Source organism: Gorilla gorilla, chromosome 13 (assembly GCF_029281585.2).
Source record: "Gorilla gorilla gorilla isolate KB3781 chromosome 13, NHGRI_mGorGor1-v2.1_pri, whole genome shotgun sequence".
Lineage (NCBI taxonomy): Eukaryota > Metazoa > Chordata > Mammalia > Primates > Hominidae > Gorilla > Gorilla gorilla.
Genome location: NC_073237.2, coordinates 115,076,925 through 115,092,265, shown reverse-complemented (window position 1 = coordinate 115,092,265; position 15,341 = coordinate 115,076,925). Strand labels below are relative to the sequence as shown.

At 37.0% G+C, this 15,341-nt stretch overlaps 1 long non-coding RNA gene across 3 annotated transcripts in view; it reads left to right on the top strand.

Moving 5' to 3' along the window:
* Positions 1-15,341, top strand: part of LOC109028274 (uncharacterized) — a 44,656-nt gene that overhangs the window by 13,690 nt on the left and 15,625 nt on the right. For all 3 annotated transcript variants that reach the window (XR_010130137.1, XR_008668257.2, XR_010130136.1), the window contains exon 4: positions 12,784-12,914. This is a non-coding gene — a long non-coding RNA (uncharacterized lncRNA). The remainder of the gene's footprint in view (positions 1-12,783; positions 12,915-15,341) is intronic.

Genomic DNA, 15,341 nt, shown 5'->3' with positions numbered 1-15,341 from the left:
AGTATAATTTAATGTATCAAGAGTGCACTGAGTGCCTATTTGGTGATTCTACCACTACTGTTAGATTCAGGGAGCAAAGATAACAAAAGGATACAGCATAATTTTAGTCCTTGTGGAGCTTTCAATAAGATAATTAAGCACTAATGAACTAGAACAAATGTTTGCCTTTAACTTAGTGTGACTAAGGGAAAGTTTCTTAATTCCTTTGGCCTGAGATCCTAAATTGTTGAGGAACTTGAAAAAAAATGGTTCTATAAGGTCTTGTGAATTTTTAAAATAACACAATGCAGAATAAAGTTTATTTTGAAAGACAACAAACAAAGGCTGATACAAGTGTGAAAGGGAACAACAGGAGAGAGACCACTTCATCAAGACAGGACTTACCAGACTAGGCCTCATAGAGAACATAAGATTCAAACTTGACATTGAAAGATGGATAAGACAGTAAGACATATGAATATGTATTCGTGGGGGCTGCAATTTTGGAACACCCACTTTATACCAGTTATTTTCATATATTACAACATTTAATATCTGTAAAGACTTTTGTTGTGATTGTAGGGACAAGTTTTAGGCTAGGCACTTAGGTTACTTTACAAGCATGATATGATTGGGTGATAATTATTGCATCATTCCCCAAGGTAGAATTATATAGCTTTCTCTGACCCCAAGAATTCTTTGATTTCCATAGCATAGGAAAAGATTTGGGGGAAAAAAATGAAGAAAAGAGAAAGGAGCGAGGAAGGACATGCTGTGGAGAGAGAAAATAAAGTACAGGATAGATACTAAAATAGAGTACAAGATACTAAAAACTCCAATCTAGTTTGAGTGCAGGATGAATTCTCATTTATATTTTATGGTTGTGGTTTTTTATATAATTGAATTTTACTAACTGACAGGAGGGGTGACAGGAGGGGAAGCATATGGATTCCAATGAAGAATTTTTTAAAAAGGACCTCAATATTTCAAGAACAATTGTAACTGAACTGAATGTTAGTATAGTTATATTTAGGTAGTATAGTATAGTTAGTATAATATAGTTAGTATCCTTATATATAGTTAGTCCAGTAAATGTACAGGATTTTTGGAAAGGGCATAGATTTCCTAAGCAATTGAACACTTTATTATTAAACGGAGTTCCTAAAAGGTTTTTGTTTATTTATTTTATGTCCACAGAAAGAGAGGATTTTCTCAATTCCTAAAGGTTTGGGTTTCAGTAATGTCTGTCTCAAGTATTAATTCAAAAATTTGATGAAATGATCAAGTCATATTTATCTGTGTTCAGATGACACCAATTCATAAGGAGTAGTTCAGAGTAGTTGGGCGTAAGTATCAGTTAAACATAATTTGGGCTTGGGTTTGGGCCCAAGAATTTGAATTTGAAGTATCAGTTACTTAAGCCCAGAACTGGGCTTAAGTGTCAGTTAAACCTAAATTCAAATTCTTATTCTGCCACTAAAATACTTTGCAACACAATAAAAATTATTTGCCTTTCTGAGAGTTACTTGCCTCATTAATAAATAAAATAATAAATTAGTAAATTATTAATGTATTTGTATATTTACCTAAATGTACTATAATTTATGAAATTTATTACTAAATTAATACAATTTAATTTTATTAAATTAAGATGTTTCTGTTTAGATTAAATGATACAATATATAGATAGTCTTACATTAAACATGCATATCTTTTGACACGTAATAACAAAGCAACTTCGAAACTATTCTAAGAGATTAGCTGCTTCTCTGCCCTTAAACAGGTACCTTTTCTACCCTGGCCATCATATAAAATATTCTAAGGTAACTAAGTTATAAAACTCTAATTTAATAATTACTATGTTCTGTCCAATGCAATCTCACAACTTGGAACTAGATATAAAGTGAAAGCTTCTCTCCTCCTCTCATATAGGCCCTCTTCAGTCTAGTAGCCTGTAGGGGAAACAGAGCGTATGGATAGCTGCACTCCTTTCTCTTTGTTTTGGCTTCTAAACATTCCATTATTGGAGCAAGCATTCAGGAGGCTATGTCAGGAAGCAAGCATAAAAGTTCTCATTGCACTGGCTGGGGATTTAGCTTCAGTGCTCTTTATGCGTGAAAGCTGTTTAATGCTGTCCATGTCTCTCTTAGGTTTTTCTGATTCTAACATCCCCAACTCTGAGTGTCTCTCAGTTAAAGTTTTCATGATGCATTTCTATTCCAGATTACCCCCTCTGACTCAGCCCACAGCCTTCACCTATACTGTGTTCCTCATGCTTCTCCATGTAACCCTCTTAGACACTGCTAGACAATTCCAAATATGTGTTCTTTATCTCATGGCCCAGAGTTGGTTTGTAGGGAAGGCCAAATATCTTTTGTTCTAATAAACTTGGTGGGGATGGTTATTTCTCAAACCACAGCTCTTTATTCTGAGAACATAGGTCACTTTATCCAGGGTCTTCACTTTTATATTTCTGAGATATGACTCAGGGGTTAGATTACAAAAAACATTTAATAAGCTCTTCAAATGGTTTTCCTAAAGTCACATGTATTGATATGAGATAAACAGGGCAGATTCCTTTACTTGTTTCCTGACAGGGGCGTGAGACAGCATATACAGAGCTGTCTCCAAAATTATTTCTTTAATCTTCAATTAATGAGTACTTTATAGTCTTAATGAGAGATCAGGGTTGAAGTACTGTCAGATAGATTCTAATCCACTATTTTGAAATGTGTGCTTCTTGGTTTAGAACCTTATTTGGGAATATACCTCAGTCAAAATTTGCATTTTAACATTCTATTACATATATCAAACTGATAATATAATATCTAGCCCTATTGTTAAAAAGCAAAAGATTCATGGTCAAGTTGAAATTGCTATAATTGTATCATATTCTTCATCTATAAGAAAAACAGGGCCGAGCACAGTGGCTCATGAGTGTAATCCCAGCACTTTAGGAGGCTGAGGCTAGAGGATCTCTTGAGCCCAGGAGTGCGAGACCAGCCTGGGTAACATAATAAGGCCCCATATTTCCCCCGCAAAAGAAAAACAAATTGTTTAAAAAACTAGCTGGGCATGGTAGCATGTGCCTATAGCCCCAGCTACTAGGCAGGCTGAGATGGGAAGATCACTTGAGCCCAGGATGTCAAGCAAGGGAAAGAGGAAGAAAGAGGAGAGAGAGAAAGAGAGGTGGGGGCAGAGAGGAAGAGAGGAAGGGAGGGAGGGAGGAGGGAAGGAAGAAAGGAAGGAAGGAAGGAAGGCAAAAGAAAAGGAGAGGAAAGGGAAGGGAAGGGAAAGGAGGAGAAGGGAAAAGAAAAGAAAAATATAGACATATGGGCAGCTTGTGATGATATATTTTAGAAGAGGATTGGTAACCTGAATATTTCTCTGACAGGAGGTTTCAGGAAGAGCTGAGATCATGGAGGCATCTAATTTACTCCTCCAATATTAGGCCTAATAGTATGAAGCCAATGTAATGGCAGCCAAAAGATTGATATAACTGTATTAATTGCTACTTTAAAATTCCCACATTCAGCATGTGAATATTGAATGATTCAGTACCACTTGTATAAGAAATGCTTTAAGGTGCCTTAGTTTCATGAAAAAATTTTTAATAACATTTAACTGGAATAGAGAGCATGCTTTCCTTCCAGTTTTCTTCCTTTCTTCCTTCCCTTCAGTGTTAACTTTCTTCATTTTCTCCCTCCTTTTCTTTTTTTTTTTTTCTGCATCTATTCCCTCCTAAATTATCTAGTAAAAAAGCCATTAGGTAGGCGGATCAAGGTTTACATTCTCCAAGGAAGAAGGTCAATGCCTGAGGGGTGTGTTGGATCCTGAACGGGTGAGAAGAATGTTTAGGGGAGATGGCTGGTGCCAGAATGCATGTGTATGTAATTTCTGTATGTATATACACACATATTCTATATATCTTCATTGAGAGGTCTTAGAAACAGAGAAACCTTATAGCAATGAACACATCTAAGATGTACAACTTTGTCTTTAAATAACATTTTCCCCTACAGGGCCAGGGACAGTGGCTCGTGCCTTTAATCCCAGAACTTTGGGAGGCTGAGGCGGGTGGATCACTTGAGCCCAGGAGGTTGAGACCAGCCTGGACAACACAGTGAAACCCTGTGTCTACAAAATATAAAATAAAATAAATAGCCATTTGTGGTGGTGTGTGTTTGTGGTCGCAGCTATTCAAGAGGCTGAGGTGGGAGGATCACTTGAGCCCAGAAAGTCAAGGTTGCAGTGAGTCGAGATCACACTACTGCACTTCAGCCTGGGTCACAGAGCAAAACACTGTCAAAGGAAAGGGAAGGGAAGGGAAAAAGAAAAGAAAAGAGAGGAGAGGAGAAAAGGAAAAGAAAAGCAAAAGAAGGAAGGAAGGAGATAAAGAGAGAGAAAGAGAAAAAAAGAAAGAAAGAAAAAAGAAGAAAGAAAGAAGAAAGAAAGAAAGGAGAAAGAAAGAAAGAATAAAAAAGGACAGAAAGAAAAAGAAAAAAGAAAAAAGAAAGAAAGAAAAGAAAAGAAAGAAATGTGTGAACATTTGCACAAAAGAAAGAAAACTAATGATCCCTAAAAAGATTGCTGATTTCAATGTTGTGGAAGCAAAAGTATCAAATAAGCCTGATACATCTCAGTATACCAGAAAATACACAAGTGCAAAGAATAGTGGTGTGGTATAAAAAAGTGTAGTAACCAGCCTCAAGGACCTCCCAGTGAAATAAGCCTGATGTCAAATTAAATAATTATGGTAATGCATTATAACCATTGAGTAAAATAGGTACCTGAGAGTACATTCTGATATGTTAGTAAATACATAGGGATAAGTAAATACCAACTAATAAATGGAGAACGAAGTTTGGCCACAGGAAATCAACATTTGGCAACCATTGTAATAATTCATTTATCCAGCTAATATCAATGGATGCTGAAATTAGTGAGTGGAAATTTGATAAGGAATAGAATGTTTGCCCAGTCTCAAAATGTCTCCCATATAATATTAATTTATTACAAAAGTAACTTTACAGTACAGAAACCTGACAGAAATAACCTAAATTAGGCAATCAAAGTCAGCAGTGAGACAACTGAAATTGTGTACCACCCGATAGGATACAATGAGAACACAAGACCTCTTGCTTTATATTTTTGCCAAGGATCCATAATTTAAATCTGAACACAAGTAAATATCAAACAGATTCAAATTGAGTGACATTCTACCAAATAATTGGTCTATGATAGTCAAAAGTGTCAGAGTCATTAAAGACAAGCAAAGGCCAAGGAACCATTCCTGATTGAACAATACTGAAAGGATACGAAAATTAACTTCAACACATAATTTTGAATTGGGCCGTCTTTCTATAAAGAACATTTTTGGGAAAGTGAAGACCCTTGAGGGGAATTGCAGAATTGGGTATTAGTAACGCATCCAAGTTAATTTCCTAATTTTGGAGATGGTGTTGTGGTTATGTTGGAAAATGTTAATGTTCATAGGCTTTACACACTAAAGTGTTTAAGAGTGATGGGACATCATATCCACAATTCATTCTCAAATGCTTCAAGGAAAATAAAGATGCTTTATACTATTGTTAAGATTTTTTTATAAGTTTAAAATTACTTCAAATTTTTAAAAAAGAGTAGAGAAAAAAAGTAAAAGTTAAAAATTACTTTCTCTGGTAATATCAATTACACATTTTTCCACTCAACTGGTGCATTGCCTGATGGTATCTCTTACAGAATGATGGCAGTAGACAATCGATCAGCTCTTCTCGACTCTTCATATGCATGAGCTAATTCATATGCACAGGGTGCTTTGGTAATTTGTTTGATTTTAGATATAGAAATATTAGTGAGCTATGCCATAAGAGTACTGAGCCATGTGTTGAATGCACAGGTCATTTAATAAACAGGAAAAAAAACTACCAAAATACCATTAAGATTGCCTAATGTGGGTTAGAAATCAGATAATAGTTACATTTTCAAATAGTTGCAGCTCTTTTTGATGAAAAAGTGATTGTATTTATTTCTCTAGGCGCAGATGGTAAACCAATTGATTGAAGATTAAGGATACCAATTTTGATTCAAAAAGGGATAGTTGCCTAAGAGAAATACTGCTTTGTAAGATAGTGAGTTCCCTATAGTAAGATCTGCTCAAGCTAGTCTGTGGGATAACTTGTTAAAGATGTGGGAGAACAGATAGAGGAAGCAGAAATGAAGGAAAGCCTGATTTCTAAGTTCTCCTCGAACTGAAATACTTAACATTTTATGATTCCCTGAGCAATGGAAGGTAGAATTAGACTAATCAGATGTACTCGAGGAGATAGAGTCTTAAATATGGATGTTTGTATTCCTATTCATGAGAATTTCAAAGGTGTTCCACTTCTAAGGTATAAGTACAAACTCAAAATATCCATTTTCTCTGCTATAGATTTGATAACCATCTCATGTTGATGGGCCTGACTTCAAGTGGAAGAAAAAAAAAAAAGAAAAGAAAACCTCCTTCTTTACTGTCAAAATAACAAACAGAATGAGATTTTAGAAGAACATTGACTGATCTTTACTTCATAATTGAAAGATGGGCCTATTAAAGGGACACAGCAGGCCTGATGGAATTGTGTGATCATTTGCACAAATGCTAATTTTGATATGTGGCACTTCATAACTGTAAACATAGCTTGGCTGGGTCCATATGAAGTACAACGCATTCTTCCCCCAGGGGGCCTAGGCCTCAGCAAATCACTTACTGAAGGGCCATTTGCGGGGATTGAGGGATGGGATATTCACTCTCTCTTCTTGCTGTGCTGATGGACAGAGCCTGTCTGAAATGGCAGGATGCTGTGCTTACAAAGGAAACCATCTTCTTCTCCAGATCAACCATCTTTCTGTGTACAGATGTACATATGAAGCCTGGAGAAAATCATTTCCTTTCTCTGGCCTTAGTTTCTTCACTTATAATGTAAAGAATTTGGAATAGTCTAATGTCACTGAAATGACTCTGCTTGACATGTATTGTGGAATGAGAGAAAGAATTTAGGCTTTTAATTAAGAGAGCCAAGGATTTAAGTCCTGCTCAGCCATTTGTGCAATCTCGAGCAAGTTTCCTGAGCTCGTTGAGCATTGCTTTCCACTAAAAACAAGTGAGAATAATAACACATTCTTTACAGGGCACTGGGTATGCTAGTTGGGACACAGTCCTCAGTACATATTTGCTGCATAGCTGAACTTTTATATATGTAGCTTAATACACACCAATATGTATATGATTAAGTAATCAAATATTTACATTTGTGCACTTTTACCCCTACAAAAGTCCAGGAGGTGATGGGAAACATGGCCAAGCAATAACGATGTGCCACAGGATGAATAGAATTCACTGCCCCAGATTCACATAGCCTTATCACCATAAGGCGGGTGTTATGCACTAAATGTTTGTCTCTCCTTAAAATTCATATGTTAAAGCCTTAACCACCTATGTGATAGGATTTGGAGGTGGGGCCTGGGAGGTAATTACGTTTTGATAAAATCATGAGGTTGGTGCCAACATGTTATTTGTACCCTTATAAGAAGAAGAAGCCAGAGTTCTCTCTCTTTTTGTCATGTAAAGTCACAATATGAAGGCAACCATCTGCAAGCCAGGAAGAAGGACCTCACGAGGCATTGATTCAGCTGGCATATTGATTTTATATTTCCAAGCCTCTAGAATTGAGAGAAATAAATGTCTGTGGTTTAAGCCATTCAGTTTATGGTACTTTATTATTGCAGCATGAGCTGACTAAAACAACAAATACTCAGTAAATGTTTGTCAAATAAACACATGAATAAAAGTACCACATCCCAACCCTCACATCCATAAATGAAAGTCCATAGTGTTAACTAAAATTGTAAAAAAATAAATTTTTTAATAAAGATATGCTAACATGCCATCTGCCTTCTATATATGCAGGTTTTTCTTTTCTTCCTCCTCCTCCTCCTCCTTTTTCTTCCTCCTCCTCCTTCTTCCTAGTTCTATCTGGTTTGTTATAATAGCAATGGAAGGAATATTTCTCGTGCAGTGCTCTGAGCTCAGATCCATTTAGCTTTGTATGGAAAGGTCCATAGGTCTGTGTGCAACCTTAATGTAGGTTTCTTATAAGCATTCACTGAAGTAAATTAATCAGAGCCTTGCCTTGGTCACACATAGAAAGCCTCTATGAAACCCAATGGGGAATGCAAATTTGGTTGTGGAACCTGAAAGCATATACATTTTGTAAAATCCATCTCAAATTCTTTTGGGAAAGATAATGAACTAAAATATTGGGAAATGCTACAATTTTCTCAAGCAAGAAATAAGAGAATTGAATAAGTTGGAAAGAATGGACTTCTAATAAATGGTACAGTATTTGATGTTTTAAAAAAATCAAATAAAAGGCCACAAATTGAATAAAATAGTTTTTTGTTAATGGTGAAACTTGCAGGGCCAGTTAGAGCTCATTAAAAGGTGATGGGAACTATGCAGATTAGATCAAGTTTGGTAATTGGCTGGTTCTGAATCCATTAGAAAGGTTATAGGGCTGTTTGGGTGGGTTATGTTTTATAAATGGATGATTAGAAGTATATTAATGGGCCAAAGGGTTATAAGGATGGGATTGGTTTAGTAATATAATGTCTGGGATAACATTAGACTGGAGGCAAGATTATATGGATAGAATTAGATTTGGGGAATAGGTCAGTTATGACCATATTAGACAGGTTATGGGGTTGTTTGAAAAAGTGTCCTTTGTTTAATGGCAGTGAGAAAACAAGTATCTAATTAGACTTCCTGTTCATCTGTGGCACTTCTAATACTCTGGTGCCTTTATACGTAGAAATTACCCTCCAAAATATATGTGAGATCTTGGTCAAGATCTTACTAAGAGTTCAGGTACCAAGCCAAGCCACTAATTCCTAGCAGAGTCTGGTTTTCACTGGCATGTTACCAAAATATAAAAAAATGCATACTGGGAAAAGAGAAAGCATGAGATTATGTCAATATTTCTCAAAAGTGGGTTCAAGAGGAGATAACATTTGAGCAGAGTCACAGCAAGTTGAATACATACTTGTCACAGAGATGGTAATAGGAGATTGAAAAGGCAGAGTCTAGGAAGAGGGTGTTCTATGGAAACATGTGGGCATGATAAACAGACCAATGCCTTCGAGGAGCTCAGACAGCCTGTGTGCATCTGTGTTGGAGAGAGTGGAATAAAAGAAGGAGGGCTGAACAGATGTGTGTATTTGTGTTTGCAGTAAATGATAAGAAAAGATAAGATGGCAGGGGCTGAAGTTTGAGGGAAGAGTGTATAATTTATAAACTTTGTTAATTATAAATGTGAACTTCATCCTTTCCACAAGTCTACCCCCAAATGTATTCCACAGCAAACAAATATCATAAATACACAAGAAAACAATAAAAAATGAGGATTCTGTGGTCAAATATGTTTGTTAATGCTGTTTTAAATTCTTAGCATCTGCCACTTCTAACATGTTTAACTCACATTAGAAACTTTAAGGTTGTGGCCGGGCGCAGTGGCTCATACCTGTAATCCCAACAGTTTGGGAGACAGAGGCAGGTGGATCACTTGAGGCTAGGAGTTCAAGACCAGCCTGGCCAACATGGTGAAACCTGTTCTCTACTAAACGTACAAAAATTAGCCGGGTATGGTGGCTCGCACCTGTAGTCTCAGCTACTCCAGAGGCTGAGGAGAGAGAATGGTTTGAACCCGGGAGGCTGATCACGCCACTGCACTCCAGCCTGGGTGACGGAGTGAGACTCTGTCTCAAAAACAAACAAACAAACACTAAACTTAAATGTGGTGAGGAGTTCTGCAGTTACAAAAATATGATTCCTTGCCTTCTCTAACCCACCATGTTTTAAGATTCTGGGATTATAGATACCTTGTTACCTATTCCAACATCCAACAGAATGGTTATTAATATTCCTTTGCATAAATGTTCTAAGGAATATACTGTTGGAAAACATTAGTCTAAGAAAAGGGAAGCTGTTCAAAGAAAGGCTAAGAATACTTAATTTTCTCACTTTAAAAAGAAGATAGAATGATACAGAAAGTTAAATTACTGCAAAGAAAATGGGAAAAATATTGATATTGTAGTAGAATAGTTAATTTGAATTATCTATTCCTAAATGGGTATATGACCTTTATAAAACTTGATCTCTGTGTGTCTCGGTTTTCTTAAGTATATGAATGGGATAACAAAGGGATTTAAGAGCACTAGATAAGATAACGCTTGTAATGATGAACAGTGTCTGGTAAGTAGTGAGAACTTGATTAATATTAAAAGTTGCAAAAATTCTAACCTTCCCCACAGTCTCAGGTATTCTGGCATGCTCAGTTTAGCCTCATGTTCCTAGGTACAAGTGTAGGAGCTCCTCCTCACTTTACGTCCTGGGCTTCCTTTTAATCTACTGTCGTATTTGGAAGCATTATAGTGAGATATTTTTACCAGGTACACCAAAGGTGGTAGATTAAAGCTCATGGATTGGGCATCAGTTATCTTCTTGGCTGTTGGATAGTAAGCATACTTGATATAAATGGAAGGAGATGCTCCTATGATTAGTCTAAACATCTAACTGGTACAAGAATCAGGATTTTGAGTTGTAAGCACCCTAAATCACATGAGGAAGGAGCCACCAGCTAACAACGTCATTGTGTCAATACGGCTACTGATCTTAAATCTTGGGCTTCTAGGAAATCTTTGCCCAAACTCCATGCTCACTTCTTCCTGGACAGTCATTCCACTTGGAATCTGTTGTGTCAGTTCTGAACATTTGCCTGATATTCAGACTTCCTAAATATCCCTCCCTGTCTTCACCAAGCCTCTTGGCCAAGAGATTTTATAAATTCAAAAATGTTGTGTATATTTTTTCTATTTATTTCTCAATATTACCTTTGGCAAGTAGTCAAACAGATCCTGGACGTAGACCAAGTTAAGATAATTAATAATAGCTGAAGTGTTTTTCCCCTTCTTTCAGGGACTGGCGGAATTACTCTTAAGAAGAAATAAGAAACAAAACCAAAAACAGTCTGATCTCTGTTTCTTGGGGGGAGTGATGGGGTTCTGAACTCTGTTCTAAGTCAGTTTTCTGCCCATTTCTATTTCTCCATGATTTCTACTCTAGGGCAATAAGGAAACAGTTAAGTTTCCATATCGGGATAAAAGTTTGAATCTCAACTCACTATTGTTATGCTGGGTGCAGTAATATGGAAGCAAAATTGGTTTACTCTTAGATCTTAAATGTAGACCTTCAGTGTTCTTACCACAAAAGAAAGAAAGAAAGAGAGAGAGAGAAAGGAAGGAAGGAAGGAAGGGAGGAAAGAAGAAAGAAAGAAAGAGAGAAAGAAACAAAGAAAGAGAAAGAAAGAAAGAGAAAGAAAGAAAGGAAGGAAGGAAAGAAAGAATATATGGATTACTTTCACCTTTCTTTCCCTCTTGCCTTTCTTTTTCTTTTCTTCCTTCACATCTGTCTTGCATTTTCCTCTCTTTCTTCATGGAAACCCTATTGATGTCAGTTGCTTTTCTCTCTGGTACCCTCAACAATATTTTACACACAATTCCCTTTTGCTTAGGTTTTATTTTTGTTTTATTTAAAGTTTGATTTGGTACAGAAAAAAACATTCACATTTAACAAGCTAAAACAGCCAAATAAAATTTACTGAAACTTTTGTAGAATTTAATTTGTGTTACAAGACATGTTACATTTTTTTCTTTTTCTTTCTTTTCTTTCTATTTTTTCTTTTTTTTTTTTAAGACGGAGTCTCGCTCTGTCACCCACCTGGTGTGCAGTGGCGCAATCTCGGCTCACTGCAAGCTCTGCCTCCCGGGTTCAAGCTGTTCTCCTGCCTCAGCCTCTTGAGTAGCTGGGATTACAGGCGCCCGCCACCAAGACCCACTAATTTTTTGTATTTTTAGTAGAGATGGGGTTTCACTATGTTGGCCAGGTTGTTCTCGAACTCCTGACCTTGTGATCTGCCCGCCTTGGCCTCCCAAAGTGCTGGGATTACAGGCGTGAGCCACCGCTCCCGGCCAAGACATGTTTTGTTTTTTCTTACTGAAGATTTAATGATTAAATGTGTGTCCCTCCAAACTTCAAACTACTTCAAGAGGACAACGTTGCCTTATTCTTCTGTCTGTCCCTTTTCTGGTCCATGGTTCAGTGCTGAATAACTGTTTGACAAATGATTGCTGGATGGATATGAAAATGAATGAAAGTATTTCTTCAAATCTAAGCTATGAGCATCACACTACGCACCATTTTACAAGAGGGCTGAAGCAGTTTATCTTTATTGTCCATTCCAATTAAGACATGTTGTCTGTGGTTAAAAACAAACAAGCAACAAAACTATAAATAACCTTCAGATGAATTCATTCAGTAACCTGGCTTTATTTCCTTGTAAAAGTCAATCTAACAGATTTTTTTCTTTTTAATATTTAAAAATAAAGCTTGATTTGTAGGCTGAGTCTGGGGCTCTGGTGAGTTCCTTTCATTGTGTTAGAAATCTGTGAAAACAAGGGGTTTAGATGAGGACAACTGACAGATCCTTCACTATGAAATCACAAATGGGCACCATCATAATAATCAGGCGTATTTATAAATCAGAAACAACTTTCCCAGCAAGACTGCTTTACCTCACCTCCCACTGCATGACTGCTCCTTTCCAGGGCTGTCAACTTGCACTCCTATTGCTAATTAACTCACCACTCAAAGCAGGTGAACAGCTAAAGGAAAGAGCCCTCAATTTTTCCTTCCTGTGTTCATTCCCCCTTCAGGTCCCTGGACTTCGGGACTCATTCTGCTCAACTTGATCCCCACTCTGCCCATTGATCACATACACACGTTTACACCTGGCAGAAGAGGAAGAGGAGGCATGAAGGAATGGCCTCTTCAGAATGGAGAAAAGGTAGGAATCATCTGGGATTTTTACCAGAGAGAACCCCTTAGGCTGACTCAGGAGTTGAACTGAATGTGAAAGAGACCAAGTAGGAAAGCCAATAAATATACTACAAAGCTTCCCAAGAAAACATCACCATAGCATTCTCAACACAGATTATCTTCCCATTAGAGGATATTTTCCACTGGGAAATATATAAATCCACCCAACTATCCATGTGTACAAGAAAGTGACTTTATCAGCCATCCACTTTTCTCCATGTCTAGAACCATGCCTCTAGATTAAATCACCATGGTCTCTCGGTTTAATTGCTTTAACAGCCTCCTTCTCCAGAATGCAGCCATCACAACTGGTTTGTAGAAATGGAATTCCACTTTGTATTTCCACTTAACATCCCTGTTGGTTAAACTCTTTTTCCCATTAATTTTAAGATAAAATTCTAAGGCATAATAGTCTATGGTACCCTGCATGGCCTTGCCCCTGTTTAACTTTCTAGCCCCCTTCTGCTCTACTTTGCACTAGTTTTCAGCATAAAACAAACTTTGTCATGCTTCAGGCCCTCCATACAGGTTACTCCTTCTGCCTGAAACCTTCTTCCTCCCACCTTTACCTGAAATCTGGCTTATCCTATCGACTAAAGCCTAGATTTCACTTTTTTTGTCAGCAACATTTCATTCTATTGACAACCCGTACCCACCAATACAAATCAGTCTCCCAGTTATACTCTGACATTTCAGCTTTTACCTTTCTGCATAACATTGATCACAATTTGTACTTATATGTATATCTACAGATATATAAATATTTATCTCTTTCACTAGACCAGTGAATCAGCCAGAGTTGATTTTTCCCTCCAGGGGAGATTTGCCAGTGTTTGAGGTTATGTTTTGCTGTTAAAATTGTGTGCCAGGGAAGGGAATATTACTGGCATCTAGTTGGTAGAGGCCAGGGATGCTTATAAGCATCCTATCATGCACAAGACACTTTCTCACAATACAGCATTATCCAAACCAAAATGGCAACAGTGTCAATATTTGAGAAACCAGGGCCTAGACTGTAAGCACCATGATCTAGGGGGAAGCCACGCCTTCCTTAAACATTCCCATTTCCCCAGGGCCTAGGCTTTACTTGATATATATTGTGCTTAATAGATGTTGATTGGATGAACACATATTCCTTATCACAAATACAGGCTAATCATTTACTGATTTATCATTTACTGAGTGTCAATGGTATATCAGACCATGTATTTGTCATTGATACTATAATAATACAAGAGTCCATATTATCAGCAGCCTTAAATTATGAAAGAGGAATGAAAAAGTGAGCAATCGATTGAAATTGGGAAAAATTGTAATGCACTGCATAGTATAAAAAATTAGTTTACTTATTGAAGTAGCACAAAGGATGTTTAAAAGAAAAAGTAACATCCTTCATTCACTTAACAAATATTCATTGAAGGCAAATGTTGGAAGGTATCAATGAACAAGACAAGTAAGACCCTTGTCCTAATGGAATTTATATTCTAAAGGAAAAGACATATAGTAAAAGGAACAGTGTAAATCAACAAGATCATTACAGGTGAACTATGTGCTCTGAAAACAATAGGTAAGATGATGAGTTAAAGTATAGCAGAGAGAGTCCACTTTAAATAGAATAATTAGAGAAATTACCTCTGAGGACATCGTATTTTCATGAGGTTTGAATACTACAAATTGGGCAGATGTACAAAAAGATATATAAACTCACTTTCCAAAAAAATTAAACAACATATGTAACATATGTAAAAAAGACCTTTGAATAATGCAGGGAGATGAACGAGGTTGATGAATCTAGAATTCTATGAGATTCAGGGAAAAATGACATCAAATGAAGCCAGAGATAGATTTTTTAAAAGACCTATGACAATTACCTAGGTCATAGTAAAATGCATGAGTTTTTATTCTAAAAATAATGATAACACACATGGACTTTTTAACATTTAAATTTATATTTTAAATGATCCCTCTGGCTGTCTCATGAACAAAAGTGGAAAGAATGAAGGCAGATAAAACTACTAGTGAGGTATTGCAGTGGTCCATATGACAGATGAGGATGACTTTTTTTTTTTGAGATGGAGTCTTGCTTTGTCACCCAGGCTGGAGTGCAGTGGAGGGATCTCAGCTCACTGCAACCTCCACTTCCTGGGTTCAAGCAATTCTTCTGCCTCAGCTTCTTGAGTAGCTGGGACTACAGGCACACACCACCATGCCCAGCTAATTTTTTGTATTTTTAGTAGAGATGAGGTTTCACCATGTTGGCCAGGCTGGTCTCAAACTCTTGATCTTGTGATCCACCCAGCTCGGCCTCCCAAAGTGCTGGGATTGCAGGCGTGAGCCACTGCACCTGGCCAGGTGACGATTACTTTCATATGGTGGTAGAAGTGGAGAATGGAAG